Raw genomic sequence first — 27958 nt, 5'->3', positions numbered from 1 at the left:
TCCCTAGAAGGAAGATGATACTTTGTGCTTATCAAATGATTCAAGAATAACATTGAACTATTCCTCCCCCTAAATACATGATTAAGGACGATTAGGGGTGCCAATCAAATAGGCGATTTTAAGATTTTACACTGCACTGAGCCCGGGTTTTCGATTTGGGCCCATTTAAATTTTGACAAAACCCCAATCTGAGCCCGTCCAAGTTGCACCCTTAAAAGACTGTATATTCAGACAGTTCAGAGGGTTAGAGCACTATAAGAACCATAAATTAACAGTCAAAAACTGTTTTTGGACTTCCTGGTTGGCTGGTTGTTAGAAATATTAACTTGAGAAAATTTACCCCAAATACTTACAACCCATACTGTTCATTGTTTCAGGTTTAGTTTAATATATAAAATACCTTCAAAAGATTATCTGGAATTATTCGTTGAATTGTAGTCTTTTTTTTTTTTTTTCATCCGAACAGGTGGAATAGTTGAAGTTGAACTAATTGGCCTGTGACCCAGCAACCAAAATGGTTGTGTCAGGTCTGAGTTTGACATCATTGGAAAAGAGAGGGAAAACAATGGAGGAAAATGAAAGTGACAGATTTCTTCTGAGGGAGGCAGGGGTGCAACTTGGGTGGGCCTAGGCTGACCATTTTGTCAAATTTTCCAAGGGTCTGATCTGAAGCCCAGGCTTGACACTGTTTATTAACTGGGGGTACTCGAATTTGCACCCATCTAGTCCTTAGTCCACTAGTTCTTGTATTCTTTAATGCTGTCTTCATTCTCCAGCAACCATTCCCTTATTAGGGACAGTCTTGCCTGGGCTGTCTTATTTTATTTGAATTAGAAGAATGTTGATTACAAATTTATAATTACTCTTTTACCCACATCCTTTAAAAAAAAAGGCCCTATCAGTCTTTTGGGTCTAGAGTTCTTCTCTACTGATTACCCTTATTCTTTACCAATTGATGGTGGTTCAGTTGATAAGATTTTTGACTCGCTGTAACAGAGGCCTAGTATCAAATATCACTGCCACCAGGGTTGGAGGGTTAAGGGGACGGGATGGGTTATTTCTGTTGTATAGCGCCATAGAAAAAAAAAAAAAAAGAGAAAAAATCCCTCTTGATGAATTCTCATCAATTAAAAGTGTTTAAATCTACAAGAACTGAATTGCTTTCTGTTAGAAAATATCAATTTATTCAAAGACCTCACCTAACAACTTAAGTTTTTATGTTGAATGGTTCTTTGAGATGGTGTTAGAGTCACTTTGACCAAATGGTCTAGTGTTCGATCCTCATTACCTCGAGGTCAATAAACTTTCGTGTAAAGGGGCTTTTAGGTTGAATGGTTTTTTGGGACTTTCTAAAAATAATTTGATGTTTATATGTTCTATACTTCTTCTTCTCTACGGGTCTCAGGTTGCTTGGTTTCTCTCCTGAGACAACCCAACATATCCCTTAATTGTTCTAATCTGTTTCTTTTGGCAACGTCCTTTTGTTGGTGCCACTAAAACCAGCCTGTTTGCTATTCTTGTTTCTTTGGCTACACTTGCTCTATGAATCAACAGCTTTATTTTTTATTTGTTGTTAATAAATCATTATCGTTTAGATCTTTTTCCACTGTTTCCTTCATTCAGTAGATTCTCTTTTCTTTGGCTCATAATATATCTTGATGCATATAGTGTTGAAATTAATTATTGTGGGTAACGTATTAAATGGCAGCTTGTAATGATTTATGGCAAGGAATAATACATATAGGTGGGCATAGGTATGTCATTAATCTTATTTTGAATAGTGGGCCCATACAATGTTCCTCATCAATGTCTATGGATATTTATTTCATCATCCTCATCAATGTCTATGGATATTTATTTCATCATCATCATCTAAGTCTTATCCCAACCATATGGTGTCACATACATGAATTCATTTTCATCGTTTCATTGTATTTAATGTCATATCTATTATTAAATTATGAAAACTTGGTAATATCACTATTGGGTGACAATTATGAATAGCCCGAGGTATCGAAACAACTGTTAATGTTTTTGATACTGACCTGAATGTTGAACCAACAAGTTTTCAGTCATTGGGGGCGGGATGTCTCCATTTAAAAGAGGAAAGAAATATTCGTGTTCATCTTTTTTTAGATTAAACCACAAACAAGAAGAGAAACAAAACCGAGACAAATTAATTAAAATTCCAAGAGAGGCATTGTGCATGGTACAATTATATATAGTAGCCTTCTCATTATGGTATTGCGTATATATGATATATGATAATTGAATTTAACTTTTATGATGTGCATGTAGTATTAGGCAAGTATCTACCTTAAACAGTATCTGATTCCAATAATATTTACACTTTCATAGTGGATAGGTTCTATTGTGATTTGTGATTCCAAAAAATGGTTAATAAATCAATTAATTGAAAGTTTTTGTTCTTTTGCTTTTGGTTTCATATGGATCATCATCTATTTGATGATGGGTCCAAATCCTCTATAAATAGAACACGTGGCAATCAAAGAGAAATTCTTAATATAAAAAACAAACTTTTAAGAAGAATACTATAAAGAAAGACAAGAATATACTATTTTGATCTTCCAGGCAATTAAATAGAGTAACATACTTTGTTTCTAAGATTGAATAAATAGATAAGAAAAGCCATGGCTTCCACTCAACAGTCTGGTGTGTCTAAGCATAATAAGTGACTTTGTCCAAAGTAATAATCAATCACTTTTAAGCTCTTTGTGGTACAAGGTTTAATTCCATTTATGGCCTAAAGTTCTAATTTGTTACCCTTAACCCAAACAAGAATTTTATTGATTCATAGAAAAACTAGAGGGAGAGAGAGAGAAAGAGAGTTGAAGATGAAGGAGCTTTTCGAACAATTTTCAAAGCAGCCAAAAGCTACAGGATGCTCTCGCTGATAGATAGTCCGCATTAATCAACTGTTCAAGTCAAATCAAAGTCAATTCCACAGGCAAAACCATCACATACAATTTAACTTCGAACTTACGTCCGGTTCATTTTGCATCCCCCACAAGATTCGGGGGACACGTGTATCCAATTCCTTGCATGTAGAGACTAAAGAGGGAGGACCCATCCATCTCTCTCCCTTTCTCTCTCCTCCCCTGAGCCCCTATAATTTCCAAAGCTGCTAGAAAGCCAAAATCTTTGTTTTTTAAAATATTCTAAGCACAATGACGTAGATTCCTAAACGGCCGTTAGTGAATGCATTCACTCTGAACCAATCAACGTTAAAAAATGGAGTTCATTGGTCATGACGACGTCTACAACCGGTCTGTCAAAAGACTCAAAAACTCAAAAGTCGTTACCTGTCCTTGGCCACTATAACTCTATAACCAGTAACGAGTTTTATAAATTAGATTAGAACTAATGACAATGGAGGTATAGGAAATTTTTAGGAGAAAAGGTAAAAAAGAGACAGATAGAGAGAGAGAGAAGATGCGGTCAGCTTTTCCAATGAGAGAAAAGTCCAAACTGGTCTGCAGGCTGCTTTTGGCTGTAGCCATGGACTTACCGGTGAAAACGAAGCTTTTTCTGCCGCCTAATCGTGGACCTGTGCTTCCCCCCTTATACGTTTGTTCTTCTTGTCCTGCAGGCAGTTTGGGTTGGGTTGGGGCGGGAGGGTCTTTCCCCGTTTCCTACTCTAACAATTCTACTTCCCCCCTTTGGAGGGAGGTGTCGATTTAAGGGATTGGTAGAGTTGGAAACTCGAAATGAGAGAAGCAGAGGAGAATTTTGAGATTGAGAGACAGAAGAATAGAAAGGGACATGAAACGAAACAGGCCCATTTGATAGGAGTATCTGAAACCTTCTCTCTTGATCCAACTCTGCTAGTTTCAAGCAGCTAACATACCAGGAGTAATCCTATATATATATATACACTGCAGGCACCATACAAACAGTAAGTTTCCTGATTCACCTCCATCTTTTATTCCTTGTTTGTGGGTCGTCTGGCTGCTTCATCAAAATTTTTCCCTTCACATGGTGTGTGGGACTGGGAAGTGAAGCATAGGTTCTCATAGCTACTTACTTTTACTTTAGTTTCCAGCCATTAATCTCAGCTTTCTGCTGTCTAATAACTTTGCTCTTAATTGCGTGCGTTTGTTGTGATCTAATTCCTCATCAGTGTTTGAATCGGTTATGTATTTCAATCGAATTGGTTCTCTAGATCTCAAAAATTTATTGATGACCATGAAATTAATAGATGGTTAATTTGTGTTTTAATTGATATTGATAGATCTTTTCCTTTTGTGGTGCACACCCCACTTTGCAGGTTGGGAAGATGGAGCTCAAGGCGAGTAGTTCATGAAACAGTCAAGCAATTGATCTGCCTGGCTCCCTGAATGCCATCTGAGAAGCCTGTCAAGAGCTTTGACACTCTTCCTAGTTGGCATCAGGGGAGTCATGCAGACCCAATAAATATAGTACACACACACACACACACTACTTGACGATTTCAGTTCAGGTGACTTTGTTTCAAAACCTCCATTAACTTCTCTTTCACATGTATATATGTCTTGATTCTCTTTGTCCATGATCACTAATTCCATTCCAGCCTCACGGGTGAATGTCTTTTTTCTTTCTTTCTTCCATGCATGACCATCTTCAAACTATTCTTCACTTTTCTTTCTCAGAAAAAAAGAAATTACACGCGATACACAATTTGGACATGAAATATTGAAGAGGTGTAATGAAAACTCTTTCTAGAGTTGCAGTAAGAAGCAAGGAAATTGGCCACCTGATCCCCTCAAAAGAAAAAGAAAAGAAAAGAGAAGAAACCATTTTTTTTTTCAGTAGACTAAAATTGGTGCAATTAATTTAAAAGCTACAGCAGAAGCTACCCCCAGCATGAACTTAGTTGCTTCCTTATTGATCACCAGGCTAAGACCTCTAGATGAGTACTCAGTTCCAAACTTCAGATTGTTCAGCCCTTGGAAAACTCCAGAGAAGGCCAAAGGCTGAGTGTCAAAAATTATTCTTTTAGTTGTTCCTTAGCTGTACTTTCCATCGTAACCCAACTGGGTCTAAAGAGAGCCATCACTGTTTAACTACCAAAAAGAAAATGATAACATGGAGGCTTTGGCAACATACAAATGCACCTTGAAGAGAACAAATTAAAACTGCTTATAGATCTTCTTGATTAATTGTTATTGCCTTGCATCGTCGTTTCTTTTTAGGAAGAGAGAAGAGACTGGTTTCTCAGATCAAAGCCTGAAACTACATCAACCAATAGAGCGGCTATCTCATGTACGTGATTAAGGAGAGAGCTCCACTGGAGATGGAGTTAGACAGAGAAGCTACAGGTATGTATTATGATTATTGATGGTTAATTTCCTATACCAATATGATTTGAGACTTGATAATAGTTTATAGCTCTAGCAATGGTAAATTTACAGCGTATAGAAGTTAGAACAATAAGAAAATAATTCATGGGTGTTCACTCAACCGAGGCACCTTGGAGTCTGTACTTTGGTAAATACATTGAATGGGTCTGAGCTTCACAGATATGTGACCTGTAAAGAGAACATGGGTGTCTTCACAAGGACAAGTCAGATGAAGATTCTCAATGATGGGGCCCAACTTTGTTCTTTGCTATTCAAATTCTTGTGTCAATGATGAAGATCAACAGTGTGGATAACTCCACCAACAGTTCCTGAGCAATCTTGTTTGTTGTTTCAGGATTGGAAAAAGCGAAGGCCTTGGTTCAGACTTCAGAGGAAGAGCTGCAGATGCTTTGGATCGTCAAAATGCAATATTCCAATTGAAAACAGCTCTTTAGTTTTCCAAGGGAATAGTTTTTCTTTTTTATTTTTTTGTCTTCGGAATTCATTAAGCAGTTGGGACAAGGAAAAGCAACAAGAACAGCCGACCCAGGCAAAAGATTGGTCAATTTAGCAGGAATCAAAGAGGAAAACACTTACTTTATTTTAAAGCTTGTCAGTTTCTTCACTGATCCACTTGTGTTAAGAGTGAGCATCTGTGTCTGTTCTCATTATAAAACCAGAATCAGAGTCAAGTTGGAGTTTCCAAGATTGACCCACATCCTCAAAACCCCATTCTTATATGAGATGAATCCTGTCCCAGCATTAGTTTCACTTGACCAACATTTCTGATCAACAATAAAGGTAACCAAATGTAATATTAAATGTGAGTGTCTTGTTATTTGTTTACTAATTCATCCAATGTACCAAATGTCAACACTGCACTATCTCAATATCTAAATGTATTTATTATTTTTTCATGGGACTACAATTAATATTATAAAAGCCATTGTGTATGTGAGAGAGAGAGATTGTGTGTACATGTAAAAAATTAATGATCCTAACTACCCACACCAACACTCCCTCCCAGACATGCATGCAAACCGGTCAATGTGACCTAGATCCATCTATGGATTAATTTTTTTTAAAGAAAAAGAAAGCTTTGTTGATGCAAATAAAAAAGGGGCAAGAGATCTGATCCTTTATTGATGCAAATAAACAGAAAGCTTTATAGAGCAAAATTTGTTCTATATTCCAGTAAAAGAACTATGAATTAATTAAACCCACCAAATAGATGTTAATGAAGTTAAGTGTTGAGGTTATTTTTTTTTCTTTTGTTTTTGATATTTGGAGATACACTTGAATCCTTATAGGAGTTCACATTGCACCCCACAATGCTCCACAACACATCTCAACCTTGTATTGAAAACATCTCCTGATAATTAATGCCATATCATCTTCTATATTATCATCCAAGATGATGTTCCCAATACAAGATGGAGATGTGTTGTGGGGCACTCTCTTGTGAGGCGCAGATGTGAACTCTTATAGGAATGGTTGAATTCCTTGTTTCCAAAATCGGAATTAATGGAAATCGAATCCACATCTCTATTACAACAAACCAACTAATCTACCAACTGACCCACTCCTCGATTTGCTGAATAAAGCATATTATGTAATGCCCAACATCATCATGCCATATCTATAATTATAAACAATGTATAGGACGAGCTCATCACATCTGCAGATTCCACCACCTATAAGCTATAAAGCAATGGAGGATACAGGGCCAATCATGTCAGCCTGATGTGGGAACCCACATATACAGAGCTGACTTGGTATAGCTTGATTGGACCAGTATCACGGGTAGAACTGTAGAAAAATTCCAGCTCTAGCTCTCCTCCAAAGGTTGCATGGAGTACAATTCAAATCCACAATTCAGTTAAAACGTAGGCATAAATTTAATATATATGCAACTCATACAACATATAATACAAATAGTATATTGAATCGCATGATTGGAGTAAACCTGAGAGAAAGTGGACTGATTCCCATTGAGTGCGTTGCACATGCAATGCCTGTATAGTACGTGTAGCAGCATCAACAAAAACAAAAAAGTTAGAATATTGATCAAGTAGTGCTTTTTTGCTTTAGGGCTTTTGCTTTTAAATAACAGTACACACGCTTCCCGGAGAATGGCTGGTAGTATCATATAAAGCACAACAGGCATATAGTTAATATGTGGAAGTTGGGTCCACCTTATTTCAAAAAAGATGCTACAAAACAGGAGGGAAAAGAAATGCAATCGGAATTCTGGATTGTAGTTGGCTATATATACTGAGAAATGCTGAGTCCTCAGTTTGGCTTTGGAGAGAGGAATTAGGGACCACTATTTTACAGATCTTGGTGTGGCATATACATGTCAGAGACTGAATTTGCAAGTACAGAATGAAATTAAATCAGAGAGGCTTTTAATGAAATAAAAATAAGAAAAATTGAATGCTTTCTAGATTTTAGTGCAACATTCTAGGCTGGCAAGGAAATGAAACAAGCCTAAAGTGTTACTATTTTGGAAGTAAGATTGGAAAAAATAAATTGAAATACAAATTATTAGAGAATAGAAAATTTATTAAGGGCCTCATGTATTAGGTTAAGCTTTTAAGCTTTTAAGTTGAATGGTCATATGGTATCAAAATATATTTGACTAAATGGTTTAGTATTCGATTCTTGTCGCTTTCATTATAATTAATTAAAGGGAAATTGTAAAAAATTCATCATGAGTTTTCATCATTTCTCTTAAACTCATCACAACTTTTCAAAATCTCCAAAACTTACTATGTCACTAACTTGACGTTAAAGAGACTAACGGCTGTTAATATATTACTATTTTAACCTTCATAGAAAATGTAAAATATATACATATATTTTAATATTTAGATATGAAAAAAAGGAAAAAAGCTCAAAAAATATTTTCAAATATAAAATACATAAAAAAGGAAATTACAAAAATATTAAAAATTATAGAAATTGCACACAAAATAAAAAAAAATATTATCAAATTATAGAAACTAAAGAAATTGAAAAACAAAATCAGAAAATAAAAATTGTAGAAAAAACACCAAAAATTATAGAAAAACACAGAAATTGCAAATAAATAACAAAAATACAGGAAATTTTATAGATAGTATAAAATAGAAAAAATGTAAAAAAAAACAGAAATTATAAAAAAACATTAGAAATTATAACAAAACACTAAAATGTAATAAAAAAACCAAAAAATGAAAAATACCATTTTCCTCTAACTCGCCATTCAAGGGTGATTTGGTCATAAAAATTGTTACTTATACTGATGTGACACCTCTGTTAAGAAACATTAATGGTGCACTAACGGAATGTGACTTTTGGAAAATAAAAACTTACTGACATGGTGAGTTTTAAAAGTTTTGAAAAGTTGTGGTGAGTTTAAGAAAAATGCTGAAAACTCATGGTGAGTTTTAGACAATTTCCCTTAATTAAATTTCAGCATAAGGTATGAATGAATCAGTGTTTGTGAAAGACTTTGACAGTGGCAACGCCTCATGAGCTTGTGTCAAGTTTGGACATTGGGCCTAAACTCTTTCAACAGCCCAGGTGAAGACTTTTTACACCCAACTTTTTCTCTTGTTGATAAATAGATAAGAAGAGTTGTTAGAAGGAAGAATTTTTCTCAAGAGTAGTCTCTTCAATGTGTTGTATCCTTTTTTTATGGTAATGTGGTATATCTTATGAGGCACTTTTGGATCTCTACTTATAGAAACTCCCAATTGAACATTGGGTGCTCTAAAAAATAGGGAGCAACTCTAGTTCTTCTTCTAAGAACCTTGGGGGCCGGATTCCTTCTACCTAGGTGGAGACACTTGTCTCTTTAGTTGAGACTTTTCTTAACCAAAATAACAGCTTTAGTGGACCAAGTTCAAAGAGAGATAAGAAAGACCAGATTTTAGTTATTATAAGAAAATAATAATAGTATAATATATAATACTAATTGAAAAAAGGGTATTGATAGTATGTACATACTAGTTTTCATAGAGCAAATAGTCCAATAGTTTGTCCACACTTCAACTTCAATAGGCTTTCGTGTGAGGGGTTTTGTTGGACAATAAAAACCCATGCAGGGAAAGATTACTTGACACCAATCCTAACAATTAAACCATAATAAAATAGGTCTGGTTTAAGACAAAGAAGCAAAAAACAGCCTGGTTTAAGAATAAGAACTATGGCAATAGGCTTAATAGGATTGAATGTCAGTCTATCGACACATTTATTCTACTTGTCAATTAGACTGGATTTGATCCAATCCAATCCAATCCAATGTGAGTCCATTACAAATGGACCAGGTCCAATCCAATCCAATTTAATGTTTGGACAATCCAATCTATTCTAATCCAAACCTGGTCTATTGACACCTATATTCTTATCTTCTATCAATGGATCAGATATCGATTCAATCCAACCCAATCCAATATAAATTCATTATGGATGGACCAAGTTCAATCCAATCCAATAAATACTTTGGGCCATTAAGTCTGGACTGGTCCAATTCAATATGTCTTGTTGGTCCATCCAATTCGTCCAAATTGACTTTGGTTTTGACGGATCCAATTCAAAACTGGTCCATTAACACCCCCACTACTTAGGAGCGTAGACCCATGCAACTGTTTTAATATAGAGTTCTGGACTGATGGAATGGAGTTGTTTGTAGCAGCAGCAAGAGGCCAAGGTTTTAAAATCACCTTAGTTAGACTTGTAAAATAAAAGGTTTGCCAAGGCTTCAGCCTTCAAGTTGAACTAAACTACTACAATGACAAAATAGGCCCAGACCTGTTTGTTGAGCTGAGTGGGACATCTGGACTGGGCCTTAAGCTTATTGGGTTCTCACTAGTCACTTACAAGTTCCATCTCCAGCATTCTTTTTTTGTTGGGGATAGGGGAAAGCTTAAGCTAATACTTTCATAATCCATCCACTTATGCATCTCATCAAACCATTCCTATGGATTTTACAGAAATTATTAATACAATTTTACAGGTTTTGAAATGGAAAGGAGACTAGAGTGACAAGTCACTATTTGTCTGGTACAGAAAATTTTCTATACCAAGAGTACAGAAGATGTGATTTGGTCTCATACGTTGTTTAAGTGAGTAATTCTCATTGTTTTGTTTGTTGGGCCCCTACAAAACTGCCCCCCATAAGGTCTCACAGTACATTCCCACCGTCTATTTGAAACATCTCCAGATGATATATCAAGAATGATGATGTCATCATTGGGAGATATTTTCAATACATAGCAGGAATGTACTGTGGGACGTTGTGAGGGGCAATTTTGTGGGGGGCTGATTTGGTCTCGTTTGTTGGTGACTGAGTTGAAGCGCAACGGCTTATGGGTTTTTGAAATGAGACCAACATGGATGGTTGTTAAGCTCTGTTTAGTGAAAAAACTGGAGAATCAAAGTCCATTGAACTAGGAAGTGTTTGGTACAGTCGTGTTGTATTGTTATTGTGTTTTGTGTTGATCGATACAGATTTCTGAGAAATATATCTTGTATTTGAAGGGTTGTCTGGTTATTTAGAGTGCTTCAAAGCAACTGAATCAGCATTGATACGTCTTCAGCTCAGTGCCATTAATGAACTAAGGACTCCATGTTCCACACTCTGTGCTTACCGAACCACGAGGGTTATTAATGGTCATGATCAGTCTTTGCAAAGCCAAGTATATTGGTGTCCCTAATAAAGTGGAGGTAGGGTCTGTCATTGAACTCTCAGAATTTGAACTATAATGTTAAAGGATCACTCTCCAACGCTCAAACAATTCCAAAAATTATAACATTTGTTTATTTTTTCTTTAGGTTGCATTTGTTTGCGGTATAAATACAAAACTACAATCATGGAGTTTAACAACCCTTAGATTTCTGAGTCTAAAAAGTAAACCCACTTTATATTCGTTTTACACTCTTGTGTGTTTGGACGATCGATGTAAAAGATAGCATCACTTAAGCCTTCTATTGCTCAATAGCCTAAGTTGCAGTTGGGATTAAATGCTTTCGTTTTTTCATCATAGAGCAAGAGCCCCTATTTTTCTACGATGAATCAGTTGATGAATGATGAATAGATGTTAACTATTTGCAAGAAAGTAAGAAGGAAAAGAGGAGAAAGAACAAAAACTTCATAGGATTTCTAGTCAAAATCTAGCCATCGAAAATCAATTTGGGAATGAAATCTGGCTTTGGTATCAAAATCTGCAGCATCCATGACAAGAGCTTCGTAGGATTTACTGTGAGGCTCTAAGCTTGTCAATTTCCTTCCCACAGCCACATGTACCTTAATTACTCACCTTTGAGATGCTCCTCCCATCGGTTTCCACCAACGGCAAGTGCTCTCCAGTCAGCATTTTGATGATGGATGCAGTACTGATGGTCCTCTGTGCGTTCTTCTGTTTCTTCTTCCATTTCGTTTCCGTACTCAAGACGGCAAAGTCATCTACGGCTTTGTGACTCACAAAGGGTTAATGGTCTTCAAATCGGATTGTAACCTGCAGGTTCCAGACGATGAGCGGTTTAAACTTTAAAATCGGGATAACGGATTTTATCCATGCCACCATGTCGGTGATGGTGATTGTAGCGGTTGCCTTCTCCAATCACCGCATGATGGATTGTCTCTTCTCGAGACGTGTGAACGAGGTGAACGAGGTGATGCAGAGCTTCCCTCTAATGGTGGGTATCATTTGTAATACTGGACTGTTTCTGATCTTTCCAAACACTTGCTATGGCATAGGGTGTGGATGGCTGCCTAAAGGGTGTCCGTCTGTACTGTCATGTGTGTGAGCGTGGTTCCTCTCTCCCAGATTTAGGCTTATAGATTGAGGCTCTGGTTTTGGGATCAAAATCTTGAGCTTCTTTGCCACTACTCCGAAGCTTCTTTGGTTTCGGAATGAACTCTGGAGCTTCTTTGGAGTCAAAATTTGGGAATGAAATCTGGCTTTAGTATCAAAATCTGCAGCATCCATGACAAGAGCTTCTTTGCCACTGAGGCTCTTCTTTCCCACAACTGCTTCTCTTTGGCTCTCCCTTCGGAGGTGGGTTTAGATCTACCTTCGGAGGTGGATTCAGATCAGTTGCAGCGGCGGTGACGGAAAGAGAAAAAAAGGGGGAAGAAGAAGAAGAGAGAGAAGGAGAAGAAGAAGAGAGAAGAAGAAGAAGAGAGAGAAGGAGAAGGAGAAGAAGAAGAGAGAAGAGAAGAGAGAGAGAAGGAGAAGAAGAAGAGAGGAGGAGAGAGCGCGCGGTAAATTTTACATCGATAATACATCGATTACCGGCGTAAATAAAATTCAAAATGAAAATTTACACCGATTTTCGATGTAAAATTACGTTGTTTACCAAATGCATGTAAAATCAAACCGGGGTATAAAGTTTACCCTGGTTTGATTTTCCACCCCAAACTAACATAGCCTTAAAAAAATTATAATGGACTCAAACCTTCCCATCACATTTTCTCTCCAAACCCTATTATTTAACTTGCTCCCCCTTGCCCCTCCAAATGAAAATTTATGGCTCTGCCATTGTTTTGGGTTAAGCTGGACCTGAATCCCCAAATTGGCACTACCATTGCCAAAGCTTCCCCTAGTCATTTTCTAATTCTTATTCAATGATTTTATTTTATTTAATGTTCCTCGAGATTGATTTATTTACAGCAAAATGGAGAAATATCTACTACGCCAAGATGTAGCAAGTAGCCTTGGGCTATGTTCCAATTTTAATAAAGAAAAGAAAATGATAGAAGAAAGAAAGAGAAGATGATAGGAAGAGAAAGAGAAGGGAAAGAGAAGAAAATGAGAAGAAAAGAGGGAAGATTAGTGTTGACCAAGGTTGTATTAGCCTTCAATGTATTTAATCCTTTCAGGAAGCACTAGATTGGAGGCAATATGTATTGTAGCTTGGTTGTCACAAAACAATTTAATGGGTTGACAAATTGTGATATTCATCCCCTAAAGAAAATGAGATTAAGTAGTAGTAGAAGAGGTAGGGTTTGGAGAGAAAATGTAGACAACACTATATTTAGTTGAATATAGGGCGGAGAGAGCAAGTTAAATATGGGCCATTGCCCTATATTCAACTTCAACTTTACTCCTAGCAACCACACTCTACTTCTTTCTCTTCCAAATAACGAGATTTTTGCACAATAAGATACAATAACCTGTGGTAGAATTCTTGTTCATTGGAGACCCTACCTAATCTGCATCTGAGTATCCTACTAGAGACATATCTCCCCCTTTCTTATACAAAAGCCCTTGACCACAAGCACCCTTTAGATACTTCGGCACTCTCATAACACTATCCCAATGAGAAGTTATTGGTGCATTAATTGACTAAGGACTCCAACACTAAATGAGATGCCAGGCTTAGTGATGGTAAGATAGATCAACTTGCCTACTAGTCTCTGATACCATGTAGAGTCTTCTAATGGCTCCCCCTAATTATCAATCATTATCACATTGGGATCCATAGGAATTTCAACCAGCTTGAATCCCAACAACCAAGTTTCATCAGACATATCCCAAACATACTTTTGTTGGGACAAAGAGATTCCTCACTTCAATGGAGCTACTACAATTCCAAGAAAGTAGTTCAAGATTCCTAGATCTTTAGTTTGAAAGTGTTGTTGTAGTTCAATTGACACATCTTTCCTGACTCCTCCTGAGTGACATACTTAGGAGGTTGCTCTATATATACCTCATCTTGAAGATCATCATGGAGAAAAGCATTTTTAACATCAAGCTGAAATAAGGGCCAATCAAAGTGGGCAGCTAAAGAAATGAGCACTTGTACAAAACCTATTTTAGCCACAAGAGAGAAGGTTTCTAAATAGTCCACATCATAGGTCTGAATATACCCCTTAGCAACAAGTTGAGCTTTGAATCGATTAATATGCCATTTTGATTGGGCTTAACTGTATAAATCCATCGACAACCAATGACCTGCTTCCCAGGTGGTAAGGAAGTGAGATCCCAAGTATTATTGGATTGAAGAGCATAAAATTCTTCATCCATCGCCTTCTTCCAGTTAAGAGATGAAAGGGTTTCCTATAGAGAACAAGGTAGAGAAACAAATGATAGAAGAGAAATGAAACATTGATGGGAATGAGACAAGTGAGCAAAGGAGATATACTGAGAAAGGGGATGATTTGTGCAAGTACGCTTACCCTTACAAAGAGAAATAGGAGGATTAAGATCTGAGGATGGTGGACCTGTCAACGACAAAGACTCTAGTGGCATGTCAGAAGCTAGAATTGGATCGACTACTAGTGACAATTCTGGTTGTTTATCACATTTAAAGTACACTCTGTGAATAGATAGTTGAATAGGCTCCTCCATAGTAAGCAAGGGAATAAAGACATCACCAAAGTCAGAGGGAAGAGTAATAGAAGGAGAAGGTTCGCATCAAGAGAAATATGGGTAAACTCTAGAAGAAAGTAATATCCGGAATAACAAAAACTTTCCATAAAATAGGATCATAACATTTGTGACATTTTTGAGTACGAGAGTAACTAAGGAAAACATATCTAATAGCTCTTGAGTCAAGTTTATCATGGCTTGGACCTAATTTGTGAACAAAACACACACAACCAAGCATACGAGGAGGAAGAGAGAAAGGTGAAGTGGAAGGAAACAAGATAAATAAATGTGACTCACCATCTAGGACTGAAGAGGGCATACGGTTTTTGAGAAAACGAGAGATAAGAACTACACCACTCCAATAGATTTTTGGAATTGACATTTGAATCAATAAGGCCCGAGTAGTTTCAATCACATGACGATGTTTCCTCTCAACTACACCATTCTGTGGAGTGTGTGAACATGATTGATGTATAATATCATGAGAGTCAAAATAAGACTAAAAATTATTATGAAAGTATTCATTGGCATTATCAAAATGAAATACTTTAATGTATACACCAAATTGATTCCTTCACTAAGTAAATCCATGTCATTCTTGAATGGTCATCAATAAATCTATACTACTTATAAAAGTGTGAATGAGGAGGTATTGGCTTTTTAGATTTTTTCTTTACTAAAATACCCCTCTTCTTGAATTTACATCTCCATTGAAAGGGTAAAAAATGTAATTAAAAGAATACCATTAAATACATTCAATTACCAATCATTAAGTCTAACATTTAAGTCATTAAATAAATCACATTCTCTCTCATTGAATCCAGCATTTACACTATTGTTTATCATCATTAAATTCCACTAATAAATCCATACACAATAATTATTAATAGAACAAAATTTTATATTTTTAAAATAAACATAAAAAATTAAATCATATTTTTTATCTAGGTGGTGGGTAAGTAGTTCAATCATTTGGGTCAAATGGATAATTTCATGATGTCATAAATAAATATACAATTTTAGAAATGTAAAAAATACTTTTATTTATCATCATTAAATTCCACTAATAAATCCATACACAATAATTATTAATAGAATGAACTTTTATATTTTTAAAATAAACCTATAAATGAAATAATATTTTCCATCTAGGTCGTGGGTAAGTACTTCAACCATTTGGGTCAAATGGATAATTTCATGATGTCATAAATAAATAATACAAATTTAGAAATATAATAAATAAAAAAATATAAAAAAGAAATTTTGAAAAAACATGGACACATTTCTATTATTAAATATTTGTTATATTAAAAAATAACTATGATAAAATAAACATTATTTTATTAATGATGGACATCAAATACACAACTTAAAACTGATGAAAATCTAAACCATCTTCCTATCTAGGGGGCGGGTTAGTGGTTCAACCTTTCAGGTCAAATAGGTTAACCCATGATGTATAATTAAAAACATTTAAAAAAAATAGAATAGTACAAAAAATATGAAACAACTTCGGGTGCATCTATAATATTATATACTAATATTATAAACAAAAAAAGTATGATAAATAATAATTATTTTATCAATGATATAAATGAAATGCAAAATTTAAAACTGGTTTGAAAATGAAACCATTTCCATATCTAGATGGTAGGTAGGTCAATGATCTAACATTCTGGGTCAAATGGGTTAATCTATGATGTCATAACTAAGTAACAAATATTATATGCATATATACATACATACATAATGCATACAAGGAAGTGTCTTCTTTTTTCTCATTTTTCTAAACTTTTGATTTTTTTTATTCCATTTTACTTTTACAAAGAACCAATAGATATTCCAATTCCCTTTATTCTCACCTCCAACTGAAAAAGCAAAATTGCTTTTCCATTAAAGTGATGGATTAGTGGTAAACTATCCATGTCAAATGGATGTTATTATTAAATAATAAAATACATAAAATTCTAAAAAATCTAGAAATTTGTCGATAATTTTGGGTACATTCTATAATATTATACATTCATCATATAAAAAAGTGTGATTAATTAGAATTATTTTCATTAATGATAGAAATGGGATGAAAATTAGGATAAAAAATAAAGAGCATTAATGTCTAACACATGACCTGACTAACTATGTCAAATGGTTCAATAATTTAATTAGCTAGGTCATCGAAGGCAAGTGGTTTGTTAGGGTATATTCAAATCTGATCATATCCAAAGATTCGATCGAATCTCATAAATATTGATTCGAATTTGAATCCGATAAAAATGTCAGATATTCGAATTTGACAAGGTTCGATTTAATTTTTTAAAAAGTAATAAATTATTAAAAGAAAAAAATATAAAAATTGAAATAAAAAAATATAAGTATTTTTTTAACTATTTCTATCATATAAAAAGTTTATAAAAATGTAATATAAATAACATATTTATAAATAAATAATAAATAGCACATATATTATATATACTTGTTCAAGTCATGGCAGAGTTGGTCCAGAGAGACACGTGGCCACCCAGTCATCGCCTAATCAGCCCATCCACGTCAGCATAGCTCGGCCAACTCTGTAGTATTCATTCATTCCATAGCCAAGGTCGAGCTATGCTATTACTATGGCCCCCCATCTCAACCTCTCAGCCATGTCAGCTACACGTCACGCGAATAAACATAACTATGGATAAGGAAGAATAAGGAGGATAACTCTGTTGGGGATTAGGACTCTATCCTGAATACCTTGGCAGGGAACCTCATCCCGATAACCCCAAAAGCCCAATTCAACCAGGAGAGGGATCTTCGGCTATAAAAAGGTATTCCATGCTCAAGGTAAGGGATTCCAAGTTCTGAAACCCATACTACTATTCTGCCTGGACCAACATCCTTATACCCGGGGATAACTCCTCGGGCCTTTGACTTCTCCTTTCTTGATCACAGGTCTTAAGTGTGGCCTCATCCTTATAGCTTGACACCGCCCTGTTGACAAGGACTATCTGGTTGCTCTCCTCAGTTCGTACACCACATCGGATTTAGCAGCATCAGATTGGCACCATTTGTGGGATTCACACAAAAAACCTTTCTCGAAAATCTTTCATTCCTCACCGTGCAATCAAGAAAGCGATCAAGATGCCTAAGAACTAGCCCGAATGATCAACAAGTCGATCCCCATCTCAGGAGTCTCGGCATCGCAGCCCTCTGCATCAAGAAATTCCACAGCCTCCAGCCGCGGCTGATCCTATGCAGTTCCGAGCAATGCAAGAGAAGGTTGACAAGATCTTCGAAATGATGCAAAACCTAGGATCCACGGCACCACCCAACAAAGTCATCCACCCTCATGCCCTGATGTGTACGAAGGATGATCCTTGCCTCGAGGACCCCAAAGCGCGTCGGGTGGACAAGGGTGTAGCGTGGTCCAACCAAGAAAGGCAAGATACAACAAGAAGGTTGTCCCCCTTTGTCTGCTCTCATAGTAGGACACACCAAACCATAAGGATCCCTGCCAAAGAAAGGCTCGGTAGACGAACGCTGCCCCACGTGGTCTCCATCATCGAGTCCAATTCAGTGAAAGACTTCACTGCAAGCCCTAAGAAGGAAAGGGCAACGCACACTGCGGCCCCATACCATAGGGATAATGAGATTCGGGAACTTCGACAATGCTTGGAAGAGTTGGAGAACAGCCAAGGCCAAAGGAACCACCTTACACTCAGGAGATTGTGGACGAGGTGCCTCCCACAGGATGGCGGGCACCTTAGCTTGACAAGTACGACAAGAATACTGATCCCACTGATCACATTGAGGTACTGAAGGCTCAGCTAATATTATACGGATCTTCCGAGGGCCTGATGTGCAAAGCCCTAGTGGCTACTCTCACAGGTCCAGTCGTAACCTGGTATTCCTCTCTGCCTCCACGTTCCATAGCGTTGTGGGAGCAGTTGGAAACTCAATTCCATGCACAATTCACAACAAGTCAAAAGCATTGGAAGACCTCGACCAGCCTTATGCAGGTATGCCAGAGGAAAGCCAAATCTCTCAGGGACTACTTAGCGAGATTCAACAAAGAGGCACTACAGGTTAGAAACCTGAACCAGTCTGTGGCTGTCACCACTATTCAATACGGCCTCTGCCCATCGCCATTCAACTTCTCCACCTCTAAGCCATCTCCAATAACCCTCCACAAACCCTAGCTACGCTGATGAGTCATGTGTAGAAATACATCAACGTGGAAGAAGCGCAAACACAGTTGCGGGACGAAGAAGAGAGGCCCGACAAGAAGAGGAGAGATACTGAGGAGCAAAAGTTAGAAATGTTAGACCGAGACCATAAGAGGCAAGACTTATGACCCAATCATAGACCACAGACACCTCCATGACCTATCAGAACTTCACGCCGCTGAACACACCATGGTTTGAAGTTTTGATGCAAATCCATAACCATAGCTACGTCTGATGGCCCGAGAAGATGGAGACATAAGCCAACAAGAGGAATCGCGACAAGTACTGCAAATTCCATAGGGATCATGGCCACAACACAGAAAATTTCTTCAACCTGCGCAACCACATCGAGGACTTAATCAGGTGCGGGTACCTCGGCGAGTTTGTCGACAAGAACGAAAAGCCCACACAGGAAGAACAACGTGCAGAGAGTGCTCGGCCAACACCCTGAGCCCCTCCTACTAGTGTGATCCACGTTATATCGAGAGGAATCGCTGTAGGAGGGGAAAGCATCTCAGGGCGCAAAATGTATGCACGACTATGCAAAATTGACAACCGCATACATAAAAAGAAGCACGGTCTGTCTATTACCTTCATCGACGATGATCTCCAAGGGGTCCAATCCCACACGAGGTCATCACAACTGAGGTTGCCTACTTTGAGATGGGGTGAATCATGGTTGATATGGGTAGTTCCACTGATGTACTCTTCAAGGATGCATTTGAAAAGCTAAGCATAAACAAAAAGTGCCTCACCCCCATCAACACTTCCCAAATGGGCTTCTCAGGGGAGTCCCTCTTGCCCACTGGAAGAAAGCCCTTTCCCTCTTGATAAGAGATGGTGACATTATCACAACAACCATGGTAGACTTCATCGTGGTCCGTTGCCTCTCGTCCTACAACACAATCCTCGACAAGCCGACCCTTGATGCTTTACAGGCCACGGTCTCAACGTTCCACCTCGTCATGAAGTTCCCCATTGAATATAGAGTGGGCATGGCACGTGGGGACCAAAGAACTGTGTGACAATGTTACTTGCTCTCCTGTCGAGGACTGCACCCAACCACGGAAACATTGATTGTTGGAGCCTATGATTTAAGGGACGAGGTGAGAGCACAGTGCAGCCAACCTGTCGAAGACCTCATCCAAGTGCCGCTTAACAAAGAAGACCCCGAGAGGATGGTCTAGATCGGCTCTCTCCTAGATGACTGCCTCTGAGAAGACCTTGTGCAGTTGCTGAGGGACCACGCCGATGTGTTCGCCTGGTTTGCGGCGGATATGCAGGGGATTGACCCCGAAGTCATCACGAACCGCCTGAATGCCGACCCCACTACCAACCTATCAAGCAAAAGAAGAGGAGCTTCACAACAGAACAGTGGTAGGTGATTGCAGACGAAGGGCAAAAGTTGCTTAACACTGGCTTCATTCGGGAAGTCAAATAGCCTGACTGGCTAGCCACCATGGTAATGGTGAAGAAAGCCAATGAGAAGTGGAGGATATGCATCAACTTTACCAACCTAAACAAAGCTTGCCCCAAAGATAGTTTTCCTCTATCGATGATCGTCCATCTCGTTGACGCAACAATAGGCCATGAACTCTTGAGTTTTATGGATGCCTTCTCGGGGTAGAATCTAATCCAAATGCACCCTGACGACCAAGAGAAAATAGCTTATATTGCTACAAGGTGATGCCCTTCAGCCTAAAGAATGTTGATGCCACTTACCAATAGCTGGTGAATGAGGTATTCAAGGATTATCTCAACCGAAACGTGGAAGCATACATCAACGACATGCTTGTGAAGAGGAAAAAGGTCGAGCACCACCTTGCCGACCTAAAAGAAGTCTTCGGTACCCTCAAGAAATATAAGATGAAGCTAAACCCAACTAAATGTGCTTTCGGGTTTGGTTCTGGTAAATTCCTAGGGTTCATGGTGACACAAAGGGGGATTGAGGTGAATCCAGAGAAAATATAGGCCATTCTCAACATGCACTTGCCCCAGACTCACAAAGAAGTGCAACGACTCACCAGTAGAGTAGTCGCCCTCAACAAATTCATGTCCAAATCCACGGACCGGTGTCTTCCCTTCTTCAAAGCCCCCAAGTGACCAAAGGACTTCCAGTGAACCAAGGAATGCAAACGATCCTTTCAAGAGATAAAGTAGTACCTGAACTCACCACTTTTCCTCACCAAACTAAGCCTCGGGGATGAGCTATTGCTCTACCTCTTAGCCGGGGATGAGGTCATCAGTTCGGTGCTGGTTAATGAGGAAGACTGGGTACAGAGGCCGATCTACTATACCAGCAAAGTCCTTAGCGGTGCGGAAACTTGGTACTCCAACTTGGAGAAAATGACACTGGCATTTGTCACCTCAACAAGGAAGCTCAGGTCATATTTCCAAGCCTACATCATCAAAGTGCTCACTAATTAGCCCCTCAAGTAGGTCCTTCAAAGGCTAGAAGCATCTGGTCACCTAATCAAGAGGATCATAAAGCTTAATGAGTTTGACATCAAGTATGTGCCCTGTCCTGCGATCAAGGCCCACTCTTTGAAAGACTTCATTGCCAAGTGTACCTTTACTTCCGAAGACCCAGCCCTGCTGCAATAAGTATGGACTCTGCATGTGGACGGTTCATCAAATAGGCAAGGCAGTGGGGCCGGCCTCATCCTCCTCGGTCCAAACGATACTGTGCTAGAGCATGCTCTCAAATTTGAGTTTAAAGCATTTAATAATGAGGCTGAGTATGATGAGGCCTTGATTGCCAGACTTCGCCCTGCCTTGGACCTGGGAGCTCGGAGAATAGAAGCACTCAGTGATTCTTAGCTAGTAATCAACCAGTTCGAGACATGAACGTCCACCATGGCGAGCTATCTACAAAAGGTACAAGAACTTGTGCACCGGCTTGAGCACTTCAACATCTAGTAGATCCCTCGAGTAGAGAAAATACGAGCTGACACACTGTCCAAGCTACACAGCTCTCCAAAAGCCAACCTCGACACGACAACACGGTTGGACACACTGGTCCAGATGAACATCGCACCAACGGCCCTTCTCATCCTCCCGGTACAACACGGTCCATCCTGGATGGACCCCATTACATAGCACCTTCAGGAGGGCACACTTCTGGAAGATCGGACAGAAGCAAAGAGGTTACAACATAGAGCAGCCCGGTACTTTCTTATCCAAGGTCAGCTCTATCGCCGCTCACATACTCTCCCATACCTAAAGTGCCTCTCCCCAGGCGAATCAGATTACATCCTTAGGGAGATTCACAAAGGTGTCTACAGAGACCACCCTGGTGCTTGCAACCTGGCACACAAGGCACTCTAGCAAGGTTATTTCTGACCGACGATGAAGCAAGACTTAGCCCATCTAGTTAGGAAATTTGACAGTTGCCTACGACATTCAAATCTCCATTAACAACCTGTAGTCCCCTTGAAGTTGATCACTAGCCTGTGGCCATTTGCGTAGTGGGGCATGGACATCCTTGGTCCCTTCCCCACCATGATTGCATAGAAGTTCCTCTAGGTAGCAGTGGATTACTTCACCAAATGGGTGGAAATCGAAGCTTTAGCATGCATTATCGAACAAAATGCCTGAAACTTTTTCTGGCAAGGTATTGTCTGTCGATTCGGTATTCCGCACATCCTCATTATAGACAACGAAACGCAATTCACCAACCGAAAGTTTGAAGCTCTCTGCGTTGACCTAAGGATTGATCATTGAACCACTGCTATACATTGATCCTAGAGCAATGGACAAACCGAGGTAACCAACCGAACATTGTTACACGGCCTGAAAACTCGACTGGATCAGACCAAGGGAAGGTGGATCGAGGAACTGCCGAGCATACTCTAAGCATATAGGACTACTCCACGGATAGATACCGGAGAGACACCCTTTAGCCTCAGCTATAGGGGCGAGGCCATGGTGCCCGTGGAAATAGGCTCTCTAAGTCTCCAAACCGTGCTTTGTGATGAAGACCAGAATGATGAAGACCTCCGCGTGGAGTTGGACTTAGTGGAAGAAGCTCGGGACCGAGCACATGTTAGAATAGTGGCACATCAGCAGAGGATGGCGAAGTACTATGATTCCAAAGTCAGAATATGCGAGTTCAAGACAGGCGATCTTGTCCTTTGCAAAATCATCATACTTACACCCGGGGAAGGCAAGCTTGGGCCAAACTAGGAGGTGCCATCCAGAGTCACTAGAGTGCTTAGGCTAGACACCTATAGACTTTAAGACCTCGATGATTGACCAATATTGAGGAGTTGGAACATGGGGAATCAACAGATGTACTACCAATAATTTGATTATTAATGCATAATGTTTTATCCGAGCCATACGTCTGATTGCCCGACACATCACACACACACGTATCGCACTAGATTGCACACACACCTCGCCACACATGCCGCGCAATACACCCGTAGCTTGACACACCTCACTGACCCAACCGATCTTTGAATGGCCTGGGCTTACATTACGTAGCTTGGCAGCACATCGCCAGCCAAGAAATTTGACTCGGCTGTCGATGGTCAAGCCTAAGGTAGAGAAGAACGCTCCCACCAATTAAGGCCTAAGGGTGGTGATGAACCTACAATTTATCTATATTTTATGAGGTTTTTGCATGAAATTTTATGCCGGTTTAATTAGATTTTGCCCTATTTTAGCTTGATTGCAAAAAAGAATTCAGGGGCAGCCAAATCAAGAAAAAGAAGGAAAAAGCAAGAAAATAAAGCCCAAAATTTATCAAGTTCAGCCCAGCCCAGCCATGAGAGCAAGGGAGTTTCATTCGGCCCAAGTAGTGCAAGCTAACTCTTTGGAAAACCCAAGGGAAGAAGTCTAGCAAGAAGGAAATTTCAGCCCAGCCCATTTTTAGCCCAAAGAACAGCCTAGAGTGTAGCCTACATGAGCTCAAAAGCAAGCTAAGTTGTAGCCCAAAGGGAGCTAGGGGCGACAACTCCTAGAAGTTTCTTGAAGAGAAGGAGGGAGCACTCTAGAAGGTTCATGAGGGGTGTAATACACCCAATTCTAGAGACTTCAAGAAGGGGCAAGAGCCCCCTTGAAAAACTATATAAGGAGACCTCTAGGAGGGGGGAGAGGTGTTCAATTGCTTGAGAGGAAGAAGAAGAAGAAGGGCTGAAGGAAGTTCAAGACAAGCAAGCTAGAAGAGAAGGTGAGTTCGAAATTGGGGGTTTGTGATTCAAAGATCATTTGTAATAACTCAATTGTAGTTTCATTCTCCTTTAATTTGAATTTTGTTTCTTTGTTATATTTTCTTTCTTCTTTCTCCTTCTTCCATTATTCCTTGATGTATTTCAGTTTGTAAAATTTCAGTTCAGCAATCTAATTCTTTTTTATTCATTCGAATGGTCATGAATTGTACTTGGAGTTTCTTGAATAAGGGTGTTTTTGTAGATTAATTTGGCCAACTAACCTTCAAAACTCATATCTGAATTCTCAGATCTGAGATTGCAAGATCTGAATTGCTTGAAAGAGAATTCAGATCTGCAATTTTCAGATTGGCCGAATGGATCTAAAGCTTGGAATTCCTAAAGTGCTTGAGAGAGACTCTAGGAATTCAGATATACTGTTCAAGAACTGAATTGGATGCAAGATTAGAGATAACTTGCACAATTCAGTTGGTGATCAATTCAGTTTTGAATTAGTGCCTTAGAAGTGTTTGAAAAAATGCATGCATGGGGATTAGATTCTTGTTAGAGATAGAAGAATTGTCACTCATGCATAGGATGAACATGTGCTTGAGAGAGGCTGTTCATGACCTTGGGGTTTCACCAAACCAAGGCTCAATTATGATTTATTCGAATGATCCAAATTGATAGATTGCTGAATTCTGAGATTGAAATTTATTGCTAACTCTTCTAACCTGATTTGAAGGCAATTGGACCAATGATTTAGATAAATTTTAATTTAGGATTTTTAGCTTTCATTAAAGTTTTGATTTATTTGTTAATCAGATAAGAAGTACTCATTTTAGTATTGATACTTGTTTTCTAAATCCTCGTGGGAACGATACTTCACTCACTACTTTATTACTTGAATGGCTAGTGCACTTGCTAGTGTCACAATGGGCCACACATCAAGTTTTTGGCACCATTGTCGGGGATTTAGAGAAGCAATATTAGGAAACATTGAGCATTCTTAATTTGGTCTCATTCAGCATTGCATTCATAGTTGGTTTAATTTGCTTAATTTTACATTTCAGCTTTAAATGCAACTGTTGTACTACTGTAGTTATGTTTCTTCTTTCTTAAGTAGATTACTTTCTTTTTCTAGTTTCAGTTTAATTTTAATAAAGGTATATTTCATTTCCTTTCAATCTTGGTGTTGTTACATTCAAAAAGAAAAAAAAAAGAAAAAAAATCACAAAAACATGAGTGTTGCAGATCTGAGTTGCATTCGGCACTCAGATCAGCAGAATTCAGATCTGTAGCACTCAGCCGAAAAGAATTGCTTGTGTTTCAGACTTTTATTTCTTTTTCCATTACAAAAAGAAAAAAAATATATAAAATGAAAAAAAATGAGATCTTTTGAACAACAAGAGGAGCAATTGAGAATTCGGATCAGAACTCAGATCTGAGTTCTGCTATTGCAGATCTGCAACAGTTCATATCTGAGTTCCTCTGAACTCAGACCTGAACTGATGCAATTTTGTGGGGAATTGGGTGTCATCATCACCCCAATTCACCCTAGGGCACTTCTGCTATTCCCCCAAAACAATTTGGTAGCAATAACTGAAGGTAAGGCAATTGAGAATTCAGATCCGAACTCAGACTTGAGTTCAGACCTGAATTCTGCTATTGCAGAACTACTCAGTTCAGATCTGAGTTCAGATTAACTCAGACCTGAACTGATACAAGTTTAAGGTGAATTGGGTACCATCATCACCCCAATTCACCCTATGATACATCCGACATGCCCCAAAGGTAATTGGATAGCAACAAATGAGAAAGAAAATTCAGAGCTGAACTGATACAGATCTGAACTGTAGTTGAGGACTGAACTGATACAGAGCACATTTTGGATTTTGGGTGAACTAAACATTTTCTTTATCCACTTGTAACCGAGCTACATTAGCTAAGGAGGTGTATGTTTGGATTGAATAATTGTGATGCCTCAGATATTTAATAAAAAAAAATTAGCACTTTCCAAGTATTTCTATTAGCATTCAGATCTGTAGCAGGGCTGCTATAGTACAACAGTTAGCAGACCTGATTTCAGGATAGGTTTGTGCTTTCAAACACCCACACATTCTTGGATGCTCTTTGCAAAATTAAAAAAAAAAAGAAAAGAAAAAAAATTCTATGATGACCAGCTTTGATCTCTTTTGAGAATGAACTGAACTGAACTCGGATCTGTTCTACAATCTACTAATTTGCAGCAGTAGCAATGCCCATAATGCAAACCTGATTTCAGATTTCTACAAAAGTTGTATGGACCGAATAGCTTGCAATACCAAACATTGCAGACCCGATTTTCAGGTCCTAGCAAGTGTTTGATATGCATCAGCTATACAGGTTTGGGCTTCAATTGTAGAGCTTAAAATCCTTAAACCAAGCCTAACTCAAGACTGGTTTTAGTTTATTTCAGGTCCTTTTAATATATTTTTTTCAGATCAGATCTGATATCAGCCCTAAAGCATCACAGATTTGATTCCAACCTTAATGGATGTATATTGCAGTGTATACCAATGAGTGTGTATGAGATATACAACTCATATCTGAATTATTATTTGTTAATTTTCTTTGGACTAACAATACCAAAGACTTGCAGATCTGAACTCAACTAAATTGGATCTGAATTCAGATGTCGCAATCGATGGATGTAGATAAAGGAACCTTGAATAAGATGTTGATCTGCTTTTAGTTAGCTGTATTTTTTTGTTTTAGGATGTAGGTTTGTATATTCCAAATACTTCACTATACATTTTCAGTTGTAATAAGGTTAGTTATTTTGTGAATATTGGCTTGTTTATTGCCTTGACTTTCACAGTTTTTGACAAGCTGAGTCGAGCTGGAGGAAATACTCTACGACCCGGAGATTGAAAGAACTCTCCGTGTCCAACTAAGAGCAGCCAAACAAGTCCAATAAGAAGCTCAAGAGGCTCAAGAAATGGCTGAGCAAAGAACTATGATGGACTATGCGAAACCCACTCTCACTGGAGCTGCCTCCAGCATTATCAGGCCCAATATTGCTGCTAACAACTTTGAGATCAAACCTGCCATCATACAAATGATTCAAAACATGGTGCAATTCTGTGGATTGGCCCACGAAGATCCCAATGCACACATTTCTAACTTTTTAGAAATTTATGACACCTTCAAACACAATGGGGTAAGTGATGATGCCATTAGGTTGAGGTTATTCCCATTTTCTTTGAAGGATAAAGCCAAAGCATGGCTGAATTCATTACCGGCAGGATCAATAGCTACGTGGGATGAATTGGCCAGTCGTTTTCTCTCTAAATATTTTCCCCCTTCTAAAATTGCTAAAATGAGGAATGACATCACTACTTTTTTTCAGCAAGAGGGGGAATCTTTATACGAGTCATGGGAACGATACAAGGAGCTGTTAAGGAGAGTTCCTCACCATGGCCTCCCCATTTGGCTGCAAGTGCATACTTTCTATAATGGTCTTACTGACTCAAATAAGACCATATTAGATGCTGCAGCCAGAGGGTCCATAAATAATAAAACTCCTGAGGTTGCCCATGCACTTATTGAGGAAATGGCAGCCAACAACTATCAATGGCATTCTGAAAGAACTCAAACTAGGAAGCAGCATGGCTTGCATAATGTAGATACATACACAACTCTCTCTGTACAAATAGGAGCACTTAGAAAAAAATTTGATGAGATGCAGATGGAAGCTATGCATGTGCAGTATGATAAGTGTGGGGGAGGCCATAATAACACTGAATGCCAAGTTGGTAGTCAGTCTTTTTAGTCCACAGAACAAGTAGACTTTGTTGACAACTTTACAAGACAGCCAGGAAATCAGTACCATCATGCCCATAACCCCGGATGGA

At 38.5% G+C, this 27958-nt stretch overlaps 1 long non-coding RNA gene, 1 other non-coding gene and 1 pseudogene across 3 annotated transcripts; 2 read left to right on the top strand and 1 right to left on the bottom strand.

The window, feature by feature from the left end:
- The first annotated feature begins 3455 nt into the window (after positions 1-3455).
- Positions 3456-6281, top strand: LOC148874889 (uncharacterized). Of its 2 annotated transcripts, none has more exons than XR_016105152.1 (4): positions 3456-3916; positions 4289-4480; positions 5193-5318; positions 5695-6281. It is a non-coding gene; the product is annotated as an uncharacterized LOC148874889 (long non-coding RNA). The 2 variants fall into 2 exon arrangements; XR_016105148.1 differs by having other exon boundaries at positions 3519-3916; positions 4289-4309.
- A 4713-nt stretch (positions 6282-10994) lies between these two features.
- Positions 10995-12138, top strand: LOC148874888 (protein DMP9 pseudogene; annotated as a pseudogene).
- Positions 12139-27420: 15282 nt separating this feature from the next.
- LOC148874887 (small nucleolar RNA R71) lies at positions 27421-27527 on the bottom strand. Its single transcript, XR_016106203.1, has one exon. It is a non-coding gene; the product is annotated as a small nucleolar RNA R71 (small nucleolar RNA).
- Between the last annotated feature and the right edge of the window lie 431 nt (positions 27528-27958).

This window comes from Nelumbo lutea, chromosome 1 (assembly GCF_056320005.1).
Source record: "Nelumbo lutea isolate HS-2025 chromosome 1, American lotus-T2T, whole genome shotgun sequence".
Lineage (NCBI taxonomy): Eukaryota > Viridiplantae > Streptophyta > Magnoliopsida > Proteales > Nelumbonaceae > Nelumbo > Nelumbo lutea.
This window is presented reverse-complemented; position numbering and strand designations above follow the sequence as displayed.